The sequence below is a fragment of the Camellia sinensis genome, chromosome 12 (genome assembly GCF_055761805.1).
Source record: "Camellia sinensis isolate YWXY chromosome 12, ASM5576180v1, whole genome shotgun sequence".
Lineage (NCBI taxonomy): Eukaryota > Viridiplantae > Streptophyta > Magnoliopsida > Ericales > Theaceae > Camellia > Camellia sinensis.
The window spans coordinates 58,217,645-58,241,033 of record NC_138972.1 but is presented as its reverse complement, the minus strand read 5'-3'; the positions used below and the strand labels follow the sequence as shown (position 1 = coordinate 58,241,033).

At 43.3% G+C, this 23,389-nt stretch overlaps 1 pseudogene; it reads left to right on the top strand.

Annotated features, from left to right (window-relative positions):
* The first annotated feature begins 4,528 nt into the window (after window positions 1-4,528).
* LOC145803591 (serine/threonine-protein kinase WNK1-like) overlaps window positions 4,529-23,389 on the top strand; it is a 53,714-nt pseudogene continuing 34,853 nt past the window's right edge.

Sequence of the window (23,389 nt, the reverse complement as noted above, 5' to 3'; positions counted from 1 at the left end):
GAGTTTGGCTTTTGAGTTGGTTGGAGCATGTTTAGAATAGGTTGGTTGCTTAGATTTCAATTTTTTGTTGCCTAGATTTTTGCTCTTCCACTCGAGTGGCACTTTCTGCACTCGAGTGGGCTTTGCAAACTCTCAATACTTTTGCAGGTCTGCAAAACTACTAGAGGAGAATATTCTATGCTTGAGCTGCCTTTCTTGCGCTTGAGCGATGGTCTGTTCTCTGTAAAACTACTAGAAGTGTGTATTCTGTGGTCGAGCAGAACAACTTGTTGTGTTTGATGCTCGAGCGTCATTTCTTGTACTCGAGTAGACCGTGCATATATCAGTTCGCAGCAGCACCCTTTTTCATCACTTTTTCATAACTGTCTTCCTCAAAACCCTAGATCTAAAGCTCCACTCTCTACTTTTCACCTAGATTTAGTGGTTTCTACACCCTACTCTCATTGATAAAAAGATAGAGCATCTCAAGGGCTTTATTCTCATCCGAACAGAGTTAGATTTTGGCGTGTTTGAAGTGTCTCCATTATCTCTCTCGGCTTCTAAACTTGAGGTAGGGATTTTTCTACACTCTCATATGGTTTTTAACTTGGTTATTCGTTGATGGGTAAGAAACATTGGAACTTGAGGTGATTTTGAACAAACCTAGGGTTTTGGTTGAAAATCAAAAAAGGGGTTTTCAAGTGTATGTGTTGAGAATGATTATGAGTGTAGATATGAGGTTGTGTGGTGTTGAGATTGTTGATTTTGGCATATCGGTTGGATGTTGGACGAAAATGGGGTTTTGCCCTAAAACTTCTTAAAGGATTATTTTGTATAAATAATGAAATTGGTAACGAAAATACGAAATTAGATGGATGTTTATATAAATGGTGGAGTTAGGTATGTATTACCTCCCACCTATGAAAATTTGGATAATTTATCTATTTTAAAGATTGTATATCTGTTTAGAAATATTTATTTTTTGCTATCGATGGAGGATAGCCATGATTGTTGTAAAAATTACATGAGAATTAGGTGAATTGAAACTAATCTCTTATTGATTGTCATTGAATATGACTGTGTTTAATACATTGTATATGTATGATGTTTAGGAGGAGAAAGGGAATGTATTCCATGTTTGGAAGGAGAAAGGGGATGGCCTTCACTGAATTAAGTTGGCCTGTACATCCGAGGTGAAAGTTCCAAAAACATTATGTATACATGGGTGCCGATTCCCGCGGACGAAATTTTCGTAAAATGACAAATGGAAGTGTTTTTGCGATGATTATATTGATTCAAGAACCTTTGAATTGTATCCTCAGTTTGATTGTCTGTAATAAATGAAGGTAACTCATGAATTGAGATAAAATGAATTAAATTAGAAAAGGGTTAAGATAACATGGATAGTGATACAAAACTTGGCATGGCATGGTTTTGCGAAAGAGTTGTAAATGATTTTGTTACAGGCATTGTATATGCACTTCATATTTATATCTTTGTTAAGATTCATATATTGTGTTAGATTGTCTTTACTAGGCTTTGGCTCACCCTACTTGGGAAAAACCATTTTCAGGTGTTGGCGATATGCCTCCACCAAGGACTTAGTTTGAGAGGACTGTGGAGTTGAAGCTCACTTTTGTTTATTTTGTATTTACTTTCTTTTCGAGCCCAAGGCTTTATATGTATTGAGCTTCTAACTTATTTTGTTGTAACCAAGCAAAGTCTTGGAACCAAGTAAAGTTCTTATTAACCCATATTATTGTGTATGAAAATTAGGTCTGAATTTTTTGTTTATACATCATAAACATTGAAAAATTATTTAGCGTGTATTACACACCGTATGCAATCCTATATAAAATTATGTATATTTTCATGAACGTACATAAGTGATCTTACAAAGATATGTATATTAAACACAAATTCGTATAATCACCTAAGTTTTCACAAATGTTAGGAATTTTATCCTAAAAGATTGTGTTTTGGCAATACCTTTCTTGACAAAACTTATTTTTAACTGTTGGTTCAAATTCTTGTTCATTATCTTCTTTGTCTCATTATTCTTGGTTGTTTAAATTGTTTTTAATGGCTAGAAGTTTCATGCTCAGGATTGAAATTCAAGACAATTTCGGTGGCTCAAAGACTTTGTGGTCAATTGATTATTGACATAATCAATTTGAGATTTGGTTTGTAACGCCTCGAAATAAATGACCACAACCCACATAATATGTTAATTAAATAATAGCCCGCGATGAAATAGTTATATTCAATTGATCTCAATTACTTGTACAAGGGTAACATATGTAGGTATACATTCACAAGTATAACTCTGAATCTATAGCATATGTTACAACAAGAGATAAGATATGAAAGTAAAATAGATAATAAATGCCCTAAAGGCTTACAACTTTCCAAGACGATACTTGCTTAAAACAAAAGTGGATTTAAATCCAATACAGTTAAAGGCCCTTAGCCTGTACAAAACATATACTACAATTAACAAAATGAAGCTCATACTCCAAGTCCTTCTAAGCAATAGCCTTGGTGGAGGTATTTCATCCGCACCTGAAAATGTTTTTCCTACATAGGGTGAGCCAAGGCCTAGTAGAAATAATCTAACATTACATATGAATCTTAACAAAGATATAAGGTGAATGCATATACAATGCTCGTGCCAAATCATTTTATATCTCTTCCAAAATCATGAAATACCGAGTTAATATCAGAGTTCATAGTTCATTTCCTTTATAATAGAAAACCGGACAGTGAATCACACTCTGGAAATCTTAAAACAATTCTAACCTTTCACAGAAATTTCGTCTCCAGGATATCGTAAACCGACACCTATGTAAATGTAAGCTCTACAAGCACTACTATTGCCATTTCACAAAAATTTCGTCCGCAGGATCGAAACCCATGTATACGTCCGATTTTTAAGACTTTTACCATGGATACTCAGGCTAACTTCTTTCAATAAGACAAGACATACTTCCTAGATTCACCCATTTTTCTCAAAATGATAAACATTTTCCAAGTATAAATATGAAATGATGCTCAATGCATATGAATAAGACAATAGTTTCAATTCCCCTAATTCTCATGCAATTTCTATGACAACCATAGCTATCCTCCACCGATAGCCCCAAACAGATATCTATAAATAGATAAACAATTTCCAATAAGGCCCCAAACAGATATCTATAAATAGATAAACAATTTCCAATAAGGATAAGCTTTCCACATTTCCAACATCAATTTTATAAAATCAACATTTGAGACATTTAGGGAAAAATCTCTTTTTCTTCTAAAATCAATCCCAAGTATCAATATCAACTATTTCATCACAACTCAACTTTATTTTCAACACCACAATCATTTTCAAGAGTCCATTTCAAAATCCCTCTTTTGATCTTTAACCTAAACCCTAGATTTGTTTCAAAATCCCCAAAATCACAATATTGTTTAGAAATAGCAAATAACTAAGTTAAAACTCATAGAAAGTGCGAAGAATCTTTACCCCAAGCTTAGAAGACGAGAGAGACATGATGGAAACTCAAGAATGCTGAAAATCAACTTTGCTCTGATTAAAACGAAGCCCTCGTCAAGCTCTACCTTTTTAACAAAGGGACACGGGTGAAAGGGTCGACGGATCTAGGTGTATTCGAAGAAATAGATAAGTTTGAGAGATAGAAAGAGAGAGAAAATAGGGTTTTGAAAAGTTTAGAGAGAGAGAGAGAGAGAAGTGAAAAAGTGACTCATAAAAGTGATTTCACAAACTGATATATGCATAGACCGCTCGAGCGCAAGAAGTGTCACTCGAGCAACCAGATACAATAAGTTGCACCGTTCAAGCCGAAGAAGTTTCACTCAAGCGAAGAATACCAACTCCCATAAGTTTTACAAACAGAGAACCACCGCTCAAGCACAATAAGGCTCGCTTGAGCAAACACCACTTAAGCGCAAGAAATACAGCACAAGAAAAATGCAAACTCCTAGTATCTCTGCAAACATGCAAAAGCACTGGAAGTTCACAAGGACCACTCAAGCGCAAGAAGTGCCGCTCGAGCGAAGAAGCAAAATTCTAGACAACAACAATTTGAAAAAACAAGCTACCAACCTGTTCCAAATGCAACAAACACACCCCAATAGCCAAACTCAAAGAGAACTAAGGGGAAACAGGACAAGAACAACTATATAAGACAATGAATCCCGGATCCAAAACATCAACTGGGTCGAGTCTATATTTTTGAATAAATTTTTCAAAGCATACCTAAAAATGAATCTTGATCTTTCTTGAAATAATCACCTGGGAATGTGGTTGGAAAAAGTTTTTGAAAAAGTTGACAAATATCTTGATTTGATGTTGCACATTGAAAACAATCAATTTAAAGCCATCTTTCTTAAGCTAATAAAATTGAAGTTTTTTGAAAAGTTTTGGTCATAGATTTGATAGCTGTCATGTGAACAAAAGAAAGGATGTAGGGTGGCTGTTTGTCTATAGATTAGGATGGCAAAGCGTAGGAAAAATCATGGCTCAAAACGTGGAACAAAAATGGAGCAAAAAGTCTACAAAAGTAGCTCAACACGCACAGCTCTTCACACCCATGACCTTCAGGTTCGTGCCTGCAATTTGGAATGGTTAAAAATCGAGTTCTTAGAAATTTTCTCTGTAACTCGTGAAGATTGGTCACGCTCGCGACCATATGGTCAGTAGCTGCGAGTAAGTTGTACCTCAGGCTTATTTAACGCAGGCTCAGCTAGTTTATTTTGTATCTCTTCCACCCATTTTCTGTGTACTCTCTCCTAAGTTGTTTTGAGTATTGTTATCTTCTGATCATTTTTATAAGTGAGAAATATTTTTTGTGAGAGAGATCATTTTATTGTAGAGAGATTTTGCTAAGTATTTGAGATTGAACTTTGTAGTGAGGATTCCTTGTAATACTCTCATGTGTTTGATGATTCATTAGCATCTAAGAATCTCAAGCTAAACATTAAACTATTCTAAGTTCTTTACACCTTCAAAAGTTAACCTTCTTGGTAGATTCCAATATTGTAGACTTCAGTGGATTCCGAGGTCATTGGCGTCATGGCTATTTGCAACCATGGCAGATATATAGTAAAGACCGTGGAGGTACCTATAGAGTAAGCAAAGACGTGTGTCAGTGAGTGGACGGTTTTGCCTATATTGGCCTTTGTAAGATATCTCTTCTACTACCTTTCTTGCATAGTAGATTATTCGTCTAGCCATGGGCTCACTACAAGAAAAGGGGGAATATAACACCAAAGCATTTGCGACGACACCACTTATCGTCGCAAAAAGTGAGTTATTGCAACGACACCACTTGTCGTCGCCAATAAATCGGGTTTTAGCGATGGCACCACTTCCTATCACAAAAAAGCAAGTTTTTGCGACGGCAACAACTGCAGTCACAAATAATGTGCGTTTTTTGCGACGGCAACCCCTGCTGTCACAAATAATGCTATTTTTTTTTACGTCATGAACTACAGTCACAAATAAGAGAGTTTTTTGCAACAGTAATAGGTGCTGTCAAAAAAATAAAAATAAATAAAAAAATAAAATAAAATGATACTGTTTTGATTTTTTCATCTTCCTGTTTCTCTGTCTCTCTCTCTATCTCTATCTCTCTCTCTCTCGCTCATCTCTCTTCTGTTTCTCTTTCTTTCTCTCTCTCTCTCTCTCTCTCTCACTTATCAGTACTCTTTGTCTGTCTGTTTGCTTCTATGTCTCTTTCTCCCTTTCTCTCTCTCCCCCACTGTGTTCACGTTGCTCACTCTCTCCCTCTCCGCTTCTCGATTTAGCAATCTCCCTCTCGATTTATCGATCTTTTTTTTTCTCTCTCTCTCTCTTCTTTTTCAATCGCTCATCTCTTATTTCTTTTAATCACTCATCTTTTTCTCTTTAGCCCATTGTTGTCGAAAGAGAAAAAAGTCAAAAAATGAAATGGGCCTCTCTCTCTCTCTCTCTCTCTTTATCTCACTCATCACTCTTCTCTCTGGCTCTCTCATCTCTCTTTGCACTCTATCTCTCTTACTCATCTTTCTTTTCTCTCTCTGTCTCTGTATCTCTCTCATTCATCTCTTTTTGCTCTCTTTCTCTCTGTCTGTCTCTTTCTCTCTATACCTATCTATCTCACTTTTCTCTTGTTTTTCTCTCTATCTCTTTCTCTCCATGTCTCTCTCCCTGTCACTCACTCATCTCTTTCTCTCTCAATCGCTCATTTTCCTCAATCACACTCATATCTTTCTCAATTAGCCCATTGTTGTTGAAAGAGGAAAAAATCAAAAAATGAAATGGGTTTCTCTCTCTCTGTTTCTCTCTATGTCTCTCGCTTATCTCTCTTCTCTCTCTCCTTCACTCATCTCTCTTCTCTATCTTTCTCACTTATCTCTCTTCTCTGTCTCTCTTGCTCATCTCTCTTCTCTCTCTTTCTATGTCTCTCTCTATATATCTTTTTCGTTTATCTCTTTTCGCTCTCTTTCTCTCTCTCTCTCTCTCTCTCTTTGTCTATCTCTCGTTGATCATCTGTTGTTTCTTTTTCTTTTTCTGTTTCTCTCTCTCCCTAGCTCTCATTGCACAGCAAAATGAACACGGAGGTTTTTGGCAAAAAAAAAAAAAAAGAGTTTTTTTGCGACGATAACCTCCCCCCATTGCAAATAAAAAATTAGTTAAACGATGTTGTTTTATTGTTTAAATTTTCATTTGTGACGGTAAAACTTAACGTTGCAAAAAAAAAAAAAAATCCAAAATCTGAGCACTCAACTTTTTTTTCCCTTCACGCTCGTTTTTCCTCCCTGTGAGCAACACCAAATGATGGCAAGCATCGAATAGACGGCGTTGAGCAATGGCAATAAGCAGCGTACGACGGCGGTAAGCAAGCGACAACGGTGCGACGTGTCTACTCTTAAACTCTCTCAGTCAGTCTTAGTCTTTGAACTAGGTTAGCTATTCTTTTTCTTCGTCTTCATATTTCTACTTTGCTGGTTTGGCTGAAATTTTTGTTTAATTTTATAAATTCATTGAAAATTATGTCATATAGATTTGGGAGATTATCAAGCTCTATGATTTCCTTCAAAGCCCTGAAGATATTCAGAGGCTTTACTGTAAAATCCATTTTCTCAAAACATTGAAGCACCACAACATTATGAAGTTCGACACTTCATGGGTTGATACTGCAAATAGGAACATCAATTTTCTGACTAAGATTTTCACTTTTGGGACTCTAAAATAGTATCTACCATGAAAATTTCATGATTTATGGATCTACTCTTTGTTTCCTCTGTTGATTCTACTAATAAAATGGATATTTGAGATTTGGCAAATTTTAACAAGTGCCCTTGGGGCATTCTTTAATATCAAGATTGATATGAAAGGTGTTTTGAGATTCCGTGATGAATGAGTCTATGAATACATAAATCAATCATAAAACAACGCAGAATGTTCATGGATGGATATGATTCTTTAGAAATAGGTCCCACCAACAAATATTGTAAAATCTTGTTCATTTATGTGAATCTATGATTGATTTTTGTGTTCATATCTGAACAGTAACATAACTGTTTCATAATTTCTGGATCTTTTTTATTATTATTATTATTATTTTATTTTCTCTGTTGATTTTATGAAATGCGTATTTGAGATTTAGCCCTGTTTGGTGTTCTTATTTTCTGTTTTCATTTTTGAATAACAAGCTTGTTTGGCGAATTATTTCAAAAAACTGTATTTGGAATATCTTTTGAAAACAACCCTCTTTTCGAAATTTTGAGAACTTTTTTGCACAAAAATGAAAACAGCATAAAGACGATGGATGTTTTCAAATTTTTCATTGTTTTTGTGGAGAAGTGGTTTGGAAATACTCTTTTGATCTTGGGGGACGTTCGTAATCCTTAGCTAGCCACCTGAAAAAGGAATGAACTCTCCGGTTGGGGGTGCCAGAATTAGCACTCCGATGGATAAGTCAGTGTATACTCTCTTGATTGCTTGTATCTAAAGTTAAGCATACTAGTTTTCACGTACCTTCCTCTGACTGATGATCTTGTATTTATATTACTCTCTTTCTTGGGCCTCGGGACTGGGCCTGCTTTCAATCTGCCATATAATTATTTATTTGGCTTCGTTAGCAGCAAGCCGCTTCTCACTCGGCCCCTTACTCAATCGGTTATATGGCCGAAAAGGGCAGGGTTTAAATTACGGGATGGGTTCGAATGAAATATATTTGTTTCGACCCAAGTCCAACCATTCGGCCTCCTTATGACTCCCAATATTTGGAATGGCAAAGCATCTGAAAGACCTCCTCTCTGTGGATCGAAATGGCAAAGCATCTGAAAGACCTCCTCTCTGCAGATCGAATTTCTGGCTTTCGACGCCATTTTTTCTATCCCTGATGATGTCCATCTGTCGCTCGTGACAGACGGCACGTCGATATAGAGAGGGACGGTGAGAGCACAATTATTTTCCCTCTCTTATCGATTACGGAGGGTGGAATCCATTTCCCGCTTCATCCATTCCTTAGGGCTGTCATTCGCTATTGGGGTCTAATCCCCTCTCAACCCAATGTCAATTTTTTTAGAATCGTAATGGGGATTATAGAGCTAAACCGTCGCCTTAGGATTAACCTCGGCATACCTGCTATTCGACAATGTTACGCCTTGGCGAAGTCTTCTGGTCGGCATGGACGCTATTTCCTCCGGGCTAAGGACACCGACCATCAACTAGTGACTGTGCTCTCCAGCTTTGGAAAGCTAGTCGATGACATTATGGTTGTTGTTCAAGGCAATTGGGAATTCAGCGAAGGCGAGGATCGCCTTGATCCTATTCCTAGACGGAGGGGTGAACCAGGTAACCGTATAGCTTCTTGTGTTTATTTTTTGTTGTATTTATAAAGCTTCATTTTTGAGACCTCATGGTTTTGCTTGTGAAGAAAACGATTTGAAGAAAGTCCTGACTTCAACTGACAACGCCGTTCTTTCGAAAATCAAAGTCGCGCTCAGGTACTTTGGTCGTCCGAGTCTTCAGAAACAGGGAAGGGCAGCCCACGTTCTACTTCACTACGAACCGACATATACGACTTTCTCGGCGGCAGAAAACAACCCTATTCCGAAGGGTGAAGAGTTTCTTACCGTTTTTATCTTGACCGACTTCAAAAATCTGCGGCAAGTTGGTTTCGAGGGGTCTGATTCAGAGCGGGTGGAAGTAGCTGAGGTTGTCGAATCAGACCAGTCTGAAGCAGAAGTAGACGTAGCTTTGAAATTGGCCTTCGAGCAAGCCGGCCTCAATGCAGCCGACCTTCTGTCGACTTCGGACCGAAGGGACCTTCTGTTTGATGATGTTTTCAACGGTTTAGAGGACCTTCTCGGCACATTCTCCGAGGACATGGCTGGGTTAAGCCTTACACAACTTGCAAAAAAGAGGAACACGAAAAGGTTGACCGCGTGGCGAAGAGCTGAGGCCATTCCATCTGAAGTGCCGCCTACCGCCGAATCTCAGCCCTCCCTGCCTGTTGTCGAATCTCAGCCCCCCTTGCCCGTTGTTGAGGAAATAGACCAAAACCGTTCGATTGAGTCCAAGGTGGTTGTTCATACCGATCGAGAGGCTGAGCAAAGGGTAAACAAGCATCCTGCCGAGGTCGAGGCTGGCTCAGAAGAAAACCATGCCGACAAATGGCCTCGTTTAGAGGAATCAGATGTGAATGTGCCTTTTGTCATTCAACCGAAGATAAAGAACACGCCGATCTCCTCTGATGCTTCAGTAATTAAAGACCTTGCCGTCGCACTCAGCATGGCAGCGTCCATCTCATTGCCGGCTGACAAGGTGGTTTTCTGGGCAGAGCTGGATCTGCTAGGGATAGCATTAGCCGTTTAATCGGCTCTCCTGGTATATACTCTGACCTTGTCTTTCCCTTTTATGCAAATATTGTTTTGGTTTTAATTTCCTATTTTACAGACGGTCGGGAGAATAGCCGAGATAGGTCATCGCCAACAGGACGCCGTCGAACGACTTGGTCATTTACAAAGGGAAGTAGAGGGCCAAAGGAGCAGGGCCGACTTCGAGGCAGTAAGGGCGAAAATGGAAAGCACCAGGGCCAAGGCTGAGATGGAGAGGGCGCGTAACGTGGATCAAATGAGATCGGCCGCCGAGAAGAGGGCGAACGTGAGCAAAGACACGCTCAAGTTGGCCCAAGAGGCGATCTCCAAATTGGAGGCTGAGTTGGAAGAAATAAAGAATGCGAAAGAAGCAACCGACTCAGAGGCTTCCAGGGCATTTGAGGCCGGGAATAGTGCTGTTTTCGCCGATTATGTCGAAGAAGTACCCAAATTTAAAAATCGGGGATTCAAACACGGCTGGCTCAAAGCCCTTGCTACTGTTGATGTGACATTGGCTATGCCGATTCCATACGAGCAAGTGGATGTTGAGCCGCTGGAGTCTGACTCCGAGGACTAATTTGGGCGACACTTGTTTTTATTTTAGGATTTTGAATTTATTTTTACAGCTTTTCATTTAGTAATTTTCATGTATTGCTAGTCGTAGTTTTTTGCTAGTTTTCGTATGTAAAATGGCTTCAATTCGTGCCCAATTTACTAATGAAAATTTCCTTTTTACTTTGTTATTATTTGTGCTAAATTTTGTTATTGATGAATGGTATTGCTTTCAATTGTAAAATGGCTACATTTAGTTTTCGATACCAAGTATCATAATTCATGGAATGGCTATGGCATAATCGATCAACATTCGGTTTAGGTACTTGGCTGATCAAATTAATAAATCTGCCCTTGCCCCAGCCACTGCATGAGCTTTAGAAGCCGAATAGGACTAGTTCATGGAATGGCTGCAGCATAAATCGATCGGCATGGGTTTAGATACCTGGCCGATCAGATTAATAAATCTGTCATTGCCCCAGCCAGTGCATGAGCTTTAGAAGCCGAATAGGACTAGTTCATCGAATGGCTGCGGCATAAATCGATCGGCATTGGGTTTAGATACCTGGCCGGTCAGAGTAATAAATCTGCCCTTGCCCCAGCCAGTGCATGAGCTTCAGAAGCTAAATAGGACTAGGTCGTAGAATGATCCAATCGGTATCTGGCTTTTGACATTTATCACTAATGACGTCACCTCGGGGGTGCTGCATACATTAAGAATAAATGGGGTGAGTTCACGCCAGTGATTTAACTTATTCTTATTCAGACTCGATTTGAACTAGCTTGAGATAACTACGAATGTCAAACAGACTGTTCTTCAACAGCAGAGGAGAAGGACGAACATTGGCTGAGCTAGACACTACAATGAATCGCAGTGGCGAGCCTACACGCACGGGAGGAAGGAGGTCCAGGGAATGGGAAAAACGTCAGTCACCAAGTCGTCGAAGCAGATCACCCCAAAAAGAAAAACAGCAACGGGGAAGCTCCCCGCGACTGTGATCGAGAAACGAGCCCGACGCGACGCCACAACCGTTGAGTTTTGCAGTTTTTGTTGGAAATAGACCGATGACGGAGTTGGATTCCATCGTTAACGATCCAGGTGTAGCAGTCGAGTTCGCTCGACAGATCTTTCCACTGGAAGTCTAGCAATCGATGGTTTTAATGACAATTTTGAAGTATTTCGAGAAGGCATCCATGGGGCGATGAAGGGGTCGTACACCGTTTATGAAGTCGGCATGCTTCTACGCACCGCGCAGCGGGAAATAGAGAAGAAGGACAAATGAATCCATAATTTGGAGGCTCGTGCGAAGAAGGCCGAGCGTGAGCTTAGGGAGCTTAGGAAGACTCAAGCCACTGAGCCGCGTGCAGCGGGTCAATCTAACTTGGTCGTGGAGGAGAGAGTGACCTAACGGCTGTGAAGTCACGCCATTGCTGACCGAGATACCGCAAGCATGTTTGCCGTAGAAAATGCGAGGACCATGGGTTATGAACAAGGCTTCCCTGCGAGCCAGAAGGTCGGGATCGACAAAGCCAAAGAGAAACTTGTAGAGGAGGTCTGTCAATGTGAGAACCGGGGCTTTAGGCACAGTTGGATCAAGGCACTTCAAGCCGCGGAGGCTCTCCGAGCAAAGGGTGTTGATTCGGCGTTGCCGCTGTACCAATGTGATTACTTTCCCTTTTCTGCTTTTGAAGTCGAAAAGAGTGACGATGAGGGAGACGCCGTATATAAGTAGACATTGTAATGCAAAATTTATGTAATTTTCAGCTAATTAAATAATAGTACATTTCCTATTTTAAGTGTTAGTATACTCCATTAAATTGAATGAAATTTTCTATTTTCTATTTTAATTGAATAATAGTATCTTCTAATTGTATTAGTATACTTCATTTCAATTGACTGATCTAAGGACACATTTATTTTGAACATTCACATGTTTCAACGTGCGTTTATATGGCATGTTTTATTTTATTTTGAATGTTTGATGTCTCAGTCTTCGTTTATACGGCTTCCCCGATTTCACGTTTATACGGTGTCACGCACTAGTGATATCCACGAAGGGCGCTTTGAATCCAGAGACTTAATGGGCCCAAAGGTCTTGCGCCGATAGGGCTCCGAATCTGGAGACTGGCCAATCGTGATATCCACGAAGGGCGCTCCGAATACGGAGGCTTTATCGGCGCAAAGGCGTTGTGCGCCGATAGGGTTCCGAATTCGGAAACTTGGGCCAATTGTGACCACGAAGGGCACTACGAATCCGGAGGTTTTATTGGCGCAAAGGCATCATGCGCTGATGGGGCTCCGAATTCGGAGGCTGGCCAATCGGGATATCCACGAAGGGCACTCCGACTCCGGAGGCTTTATTAGCCCAAAGGCGTCATGCGCCGGGCTCCAAATTCGGAGGGAGTTTGGCCAATCGTGATATCCACAAACGGCGCTCTGAATCCGGAGGCTTTATCGGCCCAAAAGCGTCATGTGCCAATGGGGCTCCGAATTCGGAGACTTAGTTTGACCAATAATGATATCCACGAAGGGCGCTCCGAATCCGGAGTCTTATCGGCCCAAAGGCGTCATGTGCCGATGGGGCTCCGAATTCAGAGACTTAGTTTGGCCAATCGTGATATCCACGAAGGGTGCCCCGAATCCAGAGGCTTATCAACCCAAAGGCGTCATGCCCCGTTGGGGCTCCAAATTCGGAGACTTTGTTTGGCCAATCGTGATATCCATGAAGGACGCTCCGAATCCAGAGGCTTATCGGCCCAAAGGGGTCATACGCCGATGGGGCTCTGAATTCGGAGACTTGATTTGGCCAATCATGATATCCAGGAAGGGCATTCTGAATCCGGAGGCATTTTCAGAACACTTTCGAACTGATTTCACAGTATGTAAACAAGGATCTTTGCATTACAAAAGTGGAGAGTGTACATGGTAAACCATTCAAAACTAGTATCAATCCCCACAGGTCGGGTTCAATAATAGAATTTACGCAAGTGCGTTAAATTCTAAGGCCGTGGCAGACTCTTTCCGGACAAGTCTTTGAGTCGATATGCCCCTACTCCTGCAATCGAATCGACCTGATAGGGGTCGTCCTAATTAGGACCTAATTTTCCATCAGCCGGTTTCCTCGCAGCTGGAAGTACTTTCTTCAGGACCAATTCTCCTGGTGTGTAGCGGCGCAGCTGAACGTGTTGATTGTACAACTTAGCAAGCTGTTGCTGGTATCGTACCATGGACGCAAGGGCACAGTCTCTTCTTTCTTCGATCAGAATCAGATCCAAAGCCAACATCATGTCGTTTCGGCCCATATCAGAAACTTGCGATTTCAGGGTTGGGTGGTTGATCTCCAGGGGTATGATCGCCTGGCTTCCAAAGCATAAAGCAAACGGCGTTTCTCCAGTGGATTGCCTCGGCATAGTTCGATGAGCCCACAGTACACTAGGCAATTCTTCGACCTTGTGGGGGCCGATTATTGGGAGTCGTAGAGATTTTGGATAATCAAACTTGGGAGTGTCGATATTCCGAAGCACTCGGCAATGAGCTCGAAAGCTCAAATCCAACCCTACTCGGCCAAATGACCGATTGAGCAAGGGGCTGAGTGAAGATCGGACAGTCAGAAAATGTGCCGAATACGAGATGGAAAAGGGATCTAATCCCGAGGCCCAAAGAAGAAAAGATATAAATAGGAGAAACATCAGCCAGAAAGAGGTATGTGAGAATTACTGTGCTTAACTTAGAATACAAGCATCCTCAAGTGTAGATACTAACTTGCCCGTCGGAGTGCTAATTCCGGCACCCCCGACCGGAGTGTTTATTCTTTTTCAGGTGGCCAAAAGAGGATCACGAGCATTCCCCAGGATCAGAAGAGTATTTCCAAACCACTTCCCCACAATTGGCGCCGTCTGTGGGAATACTCAACCACATCCATGGCGAGCGAAACGAAAGATCCTCCGACAGTCACTATCAACCCCATATCTCAAGATGAAACCACTCTAACAAACTTGCTTGGAAGAGAGACTCACCGCAAGACGTGCCCTGAACTTCGCCTCACCCTCGACTTCGGAGCATGAGATAATGTAGGCGATCCTAGAACAAGCGAAGCAAAACAAATAGAGGTTGGAAAGCATGATCGCTAAGAATGAACGTCTTCATGAAGATTTGGCCTTGGAAATGGCGAAGTCCGCGCAAGCTGCGCGCCTAAATCCGGAACGATCTTCAAAAGCAGATGGTCGACGATCTGGAGCCCGACAACAAGATATTGATAGCAACTCCAACTCATTATCCTCGAGGCCCAAGAAGAAGGGACGATTTGCAATTTTCAGTTCTCCTGAAGAGAGTCCCCGTCCAAGGCCCATGCGAAGAAGAAACAGTTCGGATGACGATCAACACGATCCTTTTGTATGACGGATTTCAAGGGTGGTGCTATCCTAGAAATTCATAGCACCATCATTCACCTTGCACGACAGGAAATTGGCACAAGATGGCCAGCTACAACAGTACGTCCGAAAAGGCAACCCAGCCACAGCAATAGCCTCGACAAAGGATTCACATTCGCTTCGCGCGATCCACATGATATACAGCGTTCCGATCCCATCAGAGGTACACACGATTCAGTCAAAGTGTAACCATCACGAGTAACTCACTCCAGATAAATGGCCCCTTGAAACTGAGGTTCTCATTTTCAATGATTCGGATTTGGCTGGAGTAACACTGCCTCACATTAACCCCTTGGTAATTGAGTTACGCGTAAACTGATTCACAGTTGAGCGCGTACTCATCAATCCGGGGAGCACATCAGAGATTATGTACTACAAGACATTCACCAAACTTGGCTTCTCCGAAATCAGATCTCTCCCAGGCTCCTTATCCACTATTTGTCTTTAATGCCAATCCAGAATATCCGTTGGGAAAAATCCGATTTCCCATCCGAGCAGGTTCCCGAACAATTGATGTGGGATTCTTGGTCGTCAAGCTGCCATCGGTATATAATCTCATCATGGGACGGTCCTGGTTGTATACTATGCGAGCCGTGCCCAGCACCTATCACTAACTGCTCTGCTTCTCGATAGAACGTAGCATTGAGCAAATCTGTGGCTCCCAGAAATCGGCCTAAGCATGTTACCTCCTTGCGGAGAAAACGCCAAAGGCACTACAAGTGAATTCCATTGAGTTGCCAGATCGAGAAAGCCTCGATGATGTTGGGTGGCTCCCAAATGAAAAAGCAATGGAAGACTTAGAACAAGTTCAAATTGATGGAAGCCTAGACAAGTTCTTCATGGTCGGCGCCCCCTTGAATCAGGCCGACCGACAGCAGTTAATATCTTTCCTACTGAGCAACCTCGATGTCTTTGCATGGACTCCGTACTAGATGCCGGGTATAGATCCATCAGTTTCACAGCACCATTTGAATGTCAATCCTAAGTGCAAGCCGATCATTCAGAAAAGCTGGCGGTCAACCGCAGAGCACACTGCTGCCGTTGTTGAGAAGGTCAACAGACTGCTCGACGCCAGAGCAATTAGGGAGGTGACCTACCCTACATGGCTCTCTAATACAGTGGTGGTAAAGAAGAAAAATGGGACTTGGCGAGTGTGCGTCGACTTCGCGGACCTAAACAAAGCCTGCCCGAAGGATTGCTTTCTTCTTCCCAAAATAGACTAGCTCGTAGATGCTACAGCGCATCATTAGCATATGAGTTTCCTTGAAGCCTATAGAGGTTATCACCAAATCGCCATGCATCCGGAGGACCAAGAGAAAACTGCATTCCTCACCCCAAGAGGAACCTATTGCTATAAGGTAATGCCTTTTGGGTTGAAAAATGCAGGGGCAACCTACCAGAGAATGGTCACCACCATGTTCATGATATGGTGGTCAAGTCTAAAGAAGAGCAGAATCATATAGCCGATCTGGAAGAGACATTCGACATTCTACGCAAATATGGAATGAAGTTGAACGCTTCCAAATGTGCGTTTGGTATCGGCTCTGGCAAATTCTTGGGCTACATTGTTAACCACAGAGGAATCGAAGCCAACCCAAGGCAAATCACAGCAATCCTGGAGCTCAGCTCCCCTCATTCAGTAAAGGAGGTCCAAAAGTTGATGGGGATGGCTGCCACACTAAACAGGTTTATCAGTTGGTCCATAGATCGTTGCCAACAATTCTTTCATACACTACGGCAGGGCAAGGCCTTTGAATGGTCTGCCGATTGCGATGCTGCTTTTAACGGCCTGAAGACCTACCTCCGCTCAGTACCACTTCTAACAACACCCTCTGTTGGCGACCCGCTCATTCTGTACCTGGCAGTTTCTGACCGAGCCGTCAGCGCCGTATTGATAAAGGAAGAGCTGGGGGAGCAGCGGTCAGTGTATTATGTGAGCAAGGTAATGGTTGATGCCGAAACACGCTACCTTCCGCTGGAAAAGCTCATCCTAACCCTAGTTATGGCAGCAAGGAAGCTCATGCATTATTTCTAGGGGCATAGCATTGGGTTACTAACAGATTTCCCCCTCCGATCAGTGCCACGTAGTGTGGAAGCACCCGGACGTGTTTCAAAGTGGGCTCTAGAACTTGGCCAATACGATATTCAATTTCTACCTAGAACCTCAATCAAGGGACAGGTGCTTGCCGACTTTATCGTTGAATTCACTGGGGGCCTTGCCGACATCAAGTCTAATGTCGCCGACTTTAAGACAGATGAGATTCGACCGAAGCTGGACTGGAGGATTTACATCGGGGACATCTAGCAGTTGTATTGTGATGGATCATCCAATCGGCGGGGCAGTGGAGCTGGATTTATAATCAGGACCCCCGACGGCGCAATGATTTAGTAGGCCGTAAAGCTCGGCTTCGAAGCATCGAATAACGAAACCGAATACGAAGCCCTTTTAGCTGGTTTGAGGAATGCACATATCCTGGGTGCTCAACGTCTGCTTGTGTTTTGTGACTCAAAACTGGTGATCAATCAGCTAAAGGGGGAGTATGCGGCGAGAAACGACCGTATGGCGGCCTATATGAAAACGGCCAATTCCCTGTTGGTAAAATTTGACCATCATGAGTTGAATCAGATAACATGTGATCAGAACACCCACGCAGATACCTTAGCCTGCCTAGCCTCCGCAATCAACTCAGAGATTAAACGGACCATCGAAGTTGGATTCATCCTAGAGCCAAGCATCGGCCCCTCGGAGGAAGTCCAAATCAACGTTATAGAATCTGCACCAAGCTGGATAGATCCCATTGTCGCGTTCTTATCCTCTGAACAACTCCCAGAGGACAAGAAAGAAACACACAAGCTGCGAAACAAAGCCATGCGATACTACTTGGACCCGCAAGGAAGGCTTTATAAAAAGTCACTCTCTGGCCCATATTTAGAATGTGTGCACCCGGACAAAGTCGGGGAGCTTTTAGCCGAGATACACGAAGGCAGTTGTGGTGCCCATTCTGGCAGACACTCTTTGGCCCACCGAGCTATAACGCAAGGGTATTATTGGCCGACAATGAAAGCGGACGCCAAATTTTATGCAAAAAAGTGCGAACAGTGCCATAAATGCTCTCCGTTAAACCATCTGCCTGCTAAAGAGTTGAACTCTATCACCAGTCCTTGGCCGTTCGCCCACTGGGGGCTTGATATCGTAGGACCATTGCCGAGGGCCACTAGGAACAAGGGATACCTGATCGTTGCAACAGATTACTTCTCGAAATGGGTCGAAGCGGAGGCATTAACTCACATTTGAGATGCTAACGTTAAGCGCTTCGTGTGGAGGAACATCATAACACGATTCAGCATTCCCAGAGCTCTTATCTCAGATAACGGCACCCAGTTTGATTGTGGCGTATACCGAGAGCTATGCAGCAAATATGGTATTCGACCTTACTTTTCTACGCCGGCCTACCCCCAAAGCAATGGCCAAGCCGAGGCCTCTAATAAATCCATCTTGGACAGCATTAAGAAGAGGCTGGAGAAAGCCAAAGGCAAATGGGTCAAAGAATTACTAAGCGTGCTGTGGGCTCATCGAACTACACTGAGAAGATCAAATGGAGAAACTCCGTTTGCCCTATGCTTTGGAACCCATGCAATTTTACCCCTGGAAATTGGCCACCTGACACTGAAGTCGCAAGTTTTTGATACGGGCCGAAACGACATGATGTTGGCTTTGGATTTGATTCTAATAGAAGAATGAAGAGACTGAGCCCTTGCGTCGATGGCACGGTACCAGCAGCAGCTGGCAAAGTTGTATAATAAATGCGTTCAGCCTTGCCGCTACACACCAGGAAAGTTGGTCCTGAATAAGGTACTGCCAGCTGACAGGAAACCGGCCGATAGAAAATTAGGTCCTAACTGGGACGGCCCCTATCAGATCGATTCGATCGCTGGGGTAGGGGCTTATCGGCTTAGAGACATGTTAGGAAGGAGTCTGCCACGACTTTGGAATTCCACGCATTTGTGTAAATTTTATCATTAACCCGTCTTATGAGACATGATACTTGTTCTGAACTATTCATCATGTACGTCTCGTTTTTTGTAATACAAAGATTCCTATTCACCTACTACAGAATCTAGTTCAAACATGCTCCGATTAAAGTTTCTGGATTCGGAGCCCCATGGGCAGAAGACGTCTTTGGGCCAAATAAAGTCTCCAGATTAGAAGCCCTATCGGCGAATGACGTCTTTGGGCTGATTAAAGTTTCCAGATTCGGAGCGCCCTTCGTAGATATCACAACCGGCCAAATAAAGTCTCAGAATTCGGAATGCCCTTCGTGGATATCACGACAGGCCAAATAAAGTCTCCGGATTCGGAGCCCCATGGGCGAATGACGTCTTTGGGCCAAATAAAGTCTCCGGATTCGGAGCCCCATCGGCGAATGACTTCTTTAGGCCGATTAAAGTCTTCGGATTCGGAGCGCCCTTCGTGGATATCACGACCGACCAAATAAAGTCTCTGGATTCGGAGCCCTATCGGCGAATGACGTCTTTGGGCCGATTAAAGTCTCCAGATTCGGAGCACCCTTCATGGATATCACGACCGGCCAAATAAAGTCTTCGGATTCGGAGCCCCATCGGCGAATGACGTCTTTGGGCTAAGCCGCAGGGCCGTGCTTAACACAATTTCGATTAAAACAGGCCGATCAACATCCACTCACTCATCTGAGATACGTTCACTCAAACACGTATAATGAAACATATGCAAGCACGAGTGTGCCGAATAAGAATTATAACAAAACATTGAAAATAAAATTCTTTTATTTATTCAGTCAATCAATAATCACATGATTCTAGATGCGATCCGCGTTTGCACATTACAGCGAATATTTTTATTCGGCACTACCCTCGTCATTGCTCTTTTCAACTTCAAAGGCGGAAAAGGGCAAATGATCACAATGATCCAGCCCGCATAAGCTGGAATCAACACCCTTCACTCGGAGAACCTCCGCGGCCTGAAGATCCACGATCCAACCGTGCTTAAATCCCCGATTCTCACATCGACAGATGTCCTCAGTAAGTGTCTCTTTCATTTTTTCGACCCCAACCTTTTGACCAGCATGGAAACCCTCCTCGTAACCCTTGGCCCTCACATTTGCAACGACAAACATGCTTGCCGTATCTCGGTCGGCGATGGCATGACTCAAAAGCCGTTGGGTCACCCGCTCGTCCACAATCGGGTTAGATTGACCTGTCGCGCGTGGCTTGGCAACTTTAGCCTTCCTAAGCTTCCTAAGCTCGTTCTCCGCTTCCTCCACATGAGCCTTTGAACTACAGAACCGTTCATCCATTTTTTCCATCTCCTGCCGCGCGGCGCGTAGATGCATGCCGACTTCGTAGGTCGTGTACAGCCCCTTCAGCGCCCCATGAATCCCTTCTCAAAACACTTCTAAATCTCGTTGTCCAACCATCAATTGTTGGACTTCCGGTGGAAAGATTTGTCGAGCGAACTCGACCGCTATGCCCGGATCCTTGACAATGGAATCTACCTCAGTCATTGGTTTATTTCCCACGAACATCGCAAAACTCAATGGTCGTGGCATCGCATCTGACTCATTCCTCGGTTGTGGTCACGGGGCGCTTCACCGTCGATGCTTCTCTTTTCGGGGTGATCTGCTTCGACGGCCTGAAGGTTGACGTCTTTTGTCTTCCTTGGCAGTCCTTTCCCCCAAACGCACAGGCTCGCTGTTGCGATTCATCACAATATCTAGCTCAGCCAGCGTTCGTCCCTCTTCTCTGCTGTTGAAGAACAACCTGTTCGACATTCGCTCTCACCCCAAGCTAGTTTAACTCGAGTCTGAATAAAAATAAGTGGACCTACCGGCTTGAACTCACCCCATTTATTCGTTAGTAGGCAGCGAACCCGAGGCGATTTCATTAACGATTTTGGCACTCTAAACGGCAATTATGGGAGAATGCCTTGAAGTCCATGAACTGGCTAGGGCAAGGGCAGATTTATTAATCTAACCGGCCAAGCATCTTGGCCCAATGTCGGTTGATATGTGCCATAGCCACTTCATGTACTAATTTTTGTCTTGTTAAAACGGCCTAATTATCTAATCGGTAATTATGAGAGAATGCCTTGAAGTCCATGAACTGCCTGGGGCAAGGGCAGATTTATTAATCTAACCGGCCGAGTATCTTGGCCCCATGCCGGTTGATATGTGCCACAACCACTTCATGCACTAAGTTTTGGCTTGTTAAAACGGCCTAATTATCTAATCGGCAATTATAGGCGAATGCCTTGAAGTCCATGAACTGGCTGGGGCAAGGACAGATTTATTAATCTAACCGGCTGAGCATCTTGGCCCCATGCCGATTGATCTGTGCCACAACGACTTCATGCAACAATTTTTGGCTGGTTAAAACGACCTAATTATCTAATCGGCAATTATAGGCGAATGCCTTGAAGTCCATGAACTGGCAGATTTATTAATCTAACCGGTCGAGTATCTTGGCCCCATGCCGATTGATATGTGCCACAGCCACTTCATGCACTACTTTTTGCCTTGCTAAAACGGCCTAATTAGATAGTCGGCAAGGATACAAAACGTTTCATCCAAAATATCAACCAAACAATTCCATTCATTAGTAACAGCAAAGCGCAAAGTGAATTTTCATTAAGTAAATTGGGCACAAATTGTAACCATTTTACATATGAAAATTACTAAACAAAAGGCTATAAAAAGCTGAAAATTACAGGCAAATTCTAAAACAAAAACAAGAGCTGCCCAAGCTAGCCTTCAGAGTCAGACTCCAGTGGCTTAACATCCATTTGCTCATACGGAATTGGCATAGCCAATGACACATTAACAGCAGCAAGGGCTTTGAGCCAGCCGTGTTTAAATCCCCGATTCTCAAACTTGGGAACTTCGTTTACATATTCATCAAAAGCTGATTTTTTCCCAGCATCGAATGCGCTGGAAGCCTTCAGGTCGACAGTTTCCTTCACCACCTTCATATCTTCCAACCCAGTTTCCAATTTAGAGATCGCCTCCTGGGCCAACTTTAGCGCATCATCGCTCGCATCCTCTCTCTTCTCGGCGACCGATCTCAATTCCTCGGCATTGCGGGCTCTTTTCACCTCAGCCTCGGCATGGGCACCCTCTGACTGCGCTCTACTCCTTTGGCCCTCAACCTCTGCTTGTAAATGGGCAATTAGCTCGACGGCATCGTGATAGCGACGGCCCATGTCGGCTATCATTCCGATGGCTTGCAGAACAGAAATTTGAGAACAAAATAATATTTGCGTAAAGAGAAAAGACAAAGTCCAGATATATACCAAAAGAGCCGATTGCGCGGCCAACCCAATTTCAACCAGATCAGGCTCTGCCCGGAAAGTCGCCTTGTTAGCAGGCAGCGAAACAGACGTCGCCAAACTGAGTGCAACCGCCCGATCTTTGATCAACGAAGCATCGCAAGAGATCGGTGTATTCTTTATCTTGGGCTGAATAACAAAAGGCACAATCACATCCGACTCATCCAAGCGAGGTCGTTTGTCGGCACGGTCTTCTTCTGAGCCAACATCGACATCGGCAGGGCGTCTCTCCAACCTTTGCTCAGCCTGCACACTTGCCTGCACAAAAGGTTTCACCTCTGCAGGGCGTCTCTTCCAGACTATGAAAAATATCGTCAAGCGCACGGTCTTCTCGACCCGAAGTGGACGGAGGATCAGCCGAATTGAGGCTGGCTTCTTCAAATGCTAACTTCAAAGCCTCATCAACCTCAGTTTCAGATTGGTCTGACTCGGCGGAGTCAGCTACTTCCGGCCGCTCCGAATCTAATCCCTCACAACTGATTTGCCTCATATTTCTGAAATCAGTCAAGATAAGGGCAGTAAGAAACTCTTCACCCTCCGAATTGGGATATTTTTGGACGCCGAAAAGGTTGTATAAGTTGGGTCGTAGCGGAGCAAAACGTGGGCCGACCTCCCCTGCTTCTAAAGACTCCATCGGCCGAAATACTTGAGCACAATCTTGATTTCTGAAAGGATGGCGTCGTCGGTCGAGGTCAGCACTTTCTTCAAATTATTTTCTATAAAAGCAAAACCGTGAGGTCCTGAAAATAAAGCTTTATAAATATAACAAGTAAACAAATAAAAGTAAACACTCAGCCACCTGGTTTGCCCCTCCGTCTAGGAATACGATCAAGGTGATCCTCACCTTCACCGAATTCCCAATTTCCTTGGACGACGACCATAACATCACCGACTTGCTTCCCAAAGCTAGAAAGCATAGTCACTAGTTAATGGTTGGTGTCTTTGGCCCTAAGGAAATAATGCCCGTGCCGACCAGAGGACTTGGCTAAGGTGTAGCAACGCCGAATAGCGGGAATACTAAGGTTAAGCCTAAGGCGGCAGTTTAGTGTGATAATCCCCATCACGATCCTAAAGAAGTTGACGTTAGGTTGGGAAAGGATTAACCTCCAGTGACAAAGCACGGCCGTAAGGAGTGGGTGAAGGGGGAAGCAGACCCCACCCTCTACGATTGATAGAAGAGGTAAAACG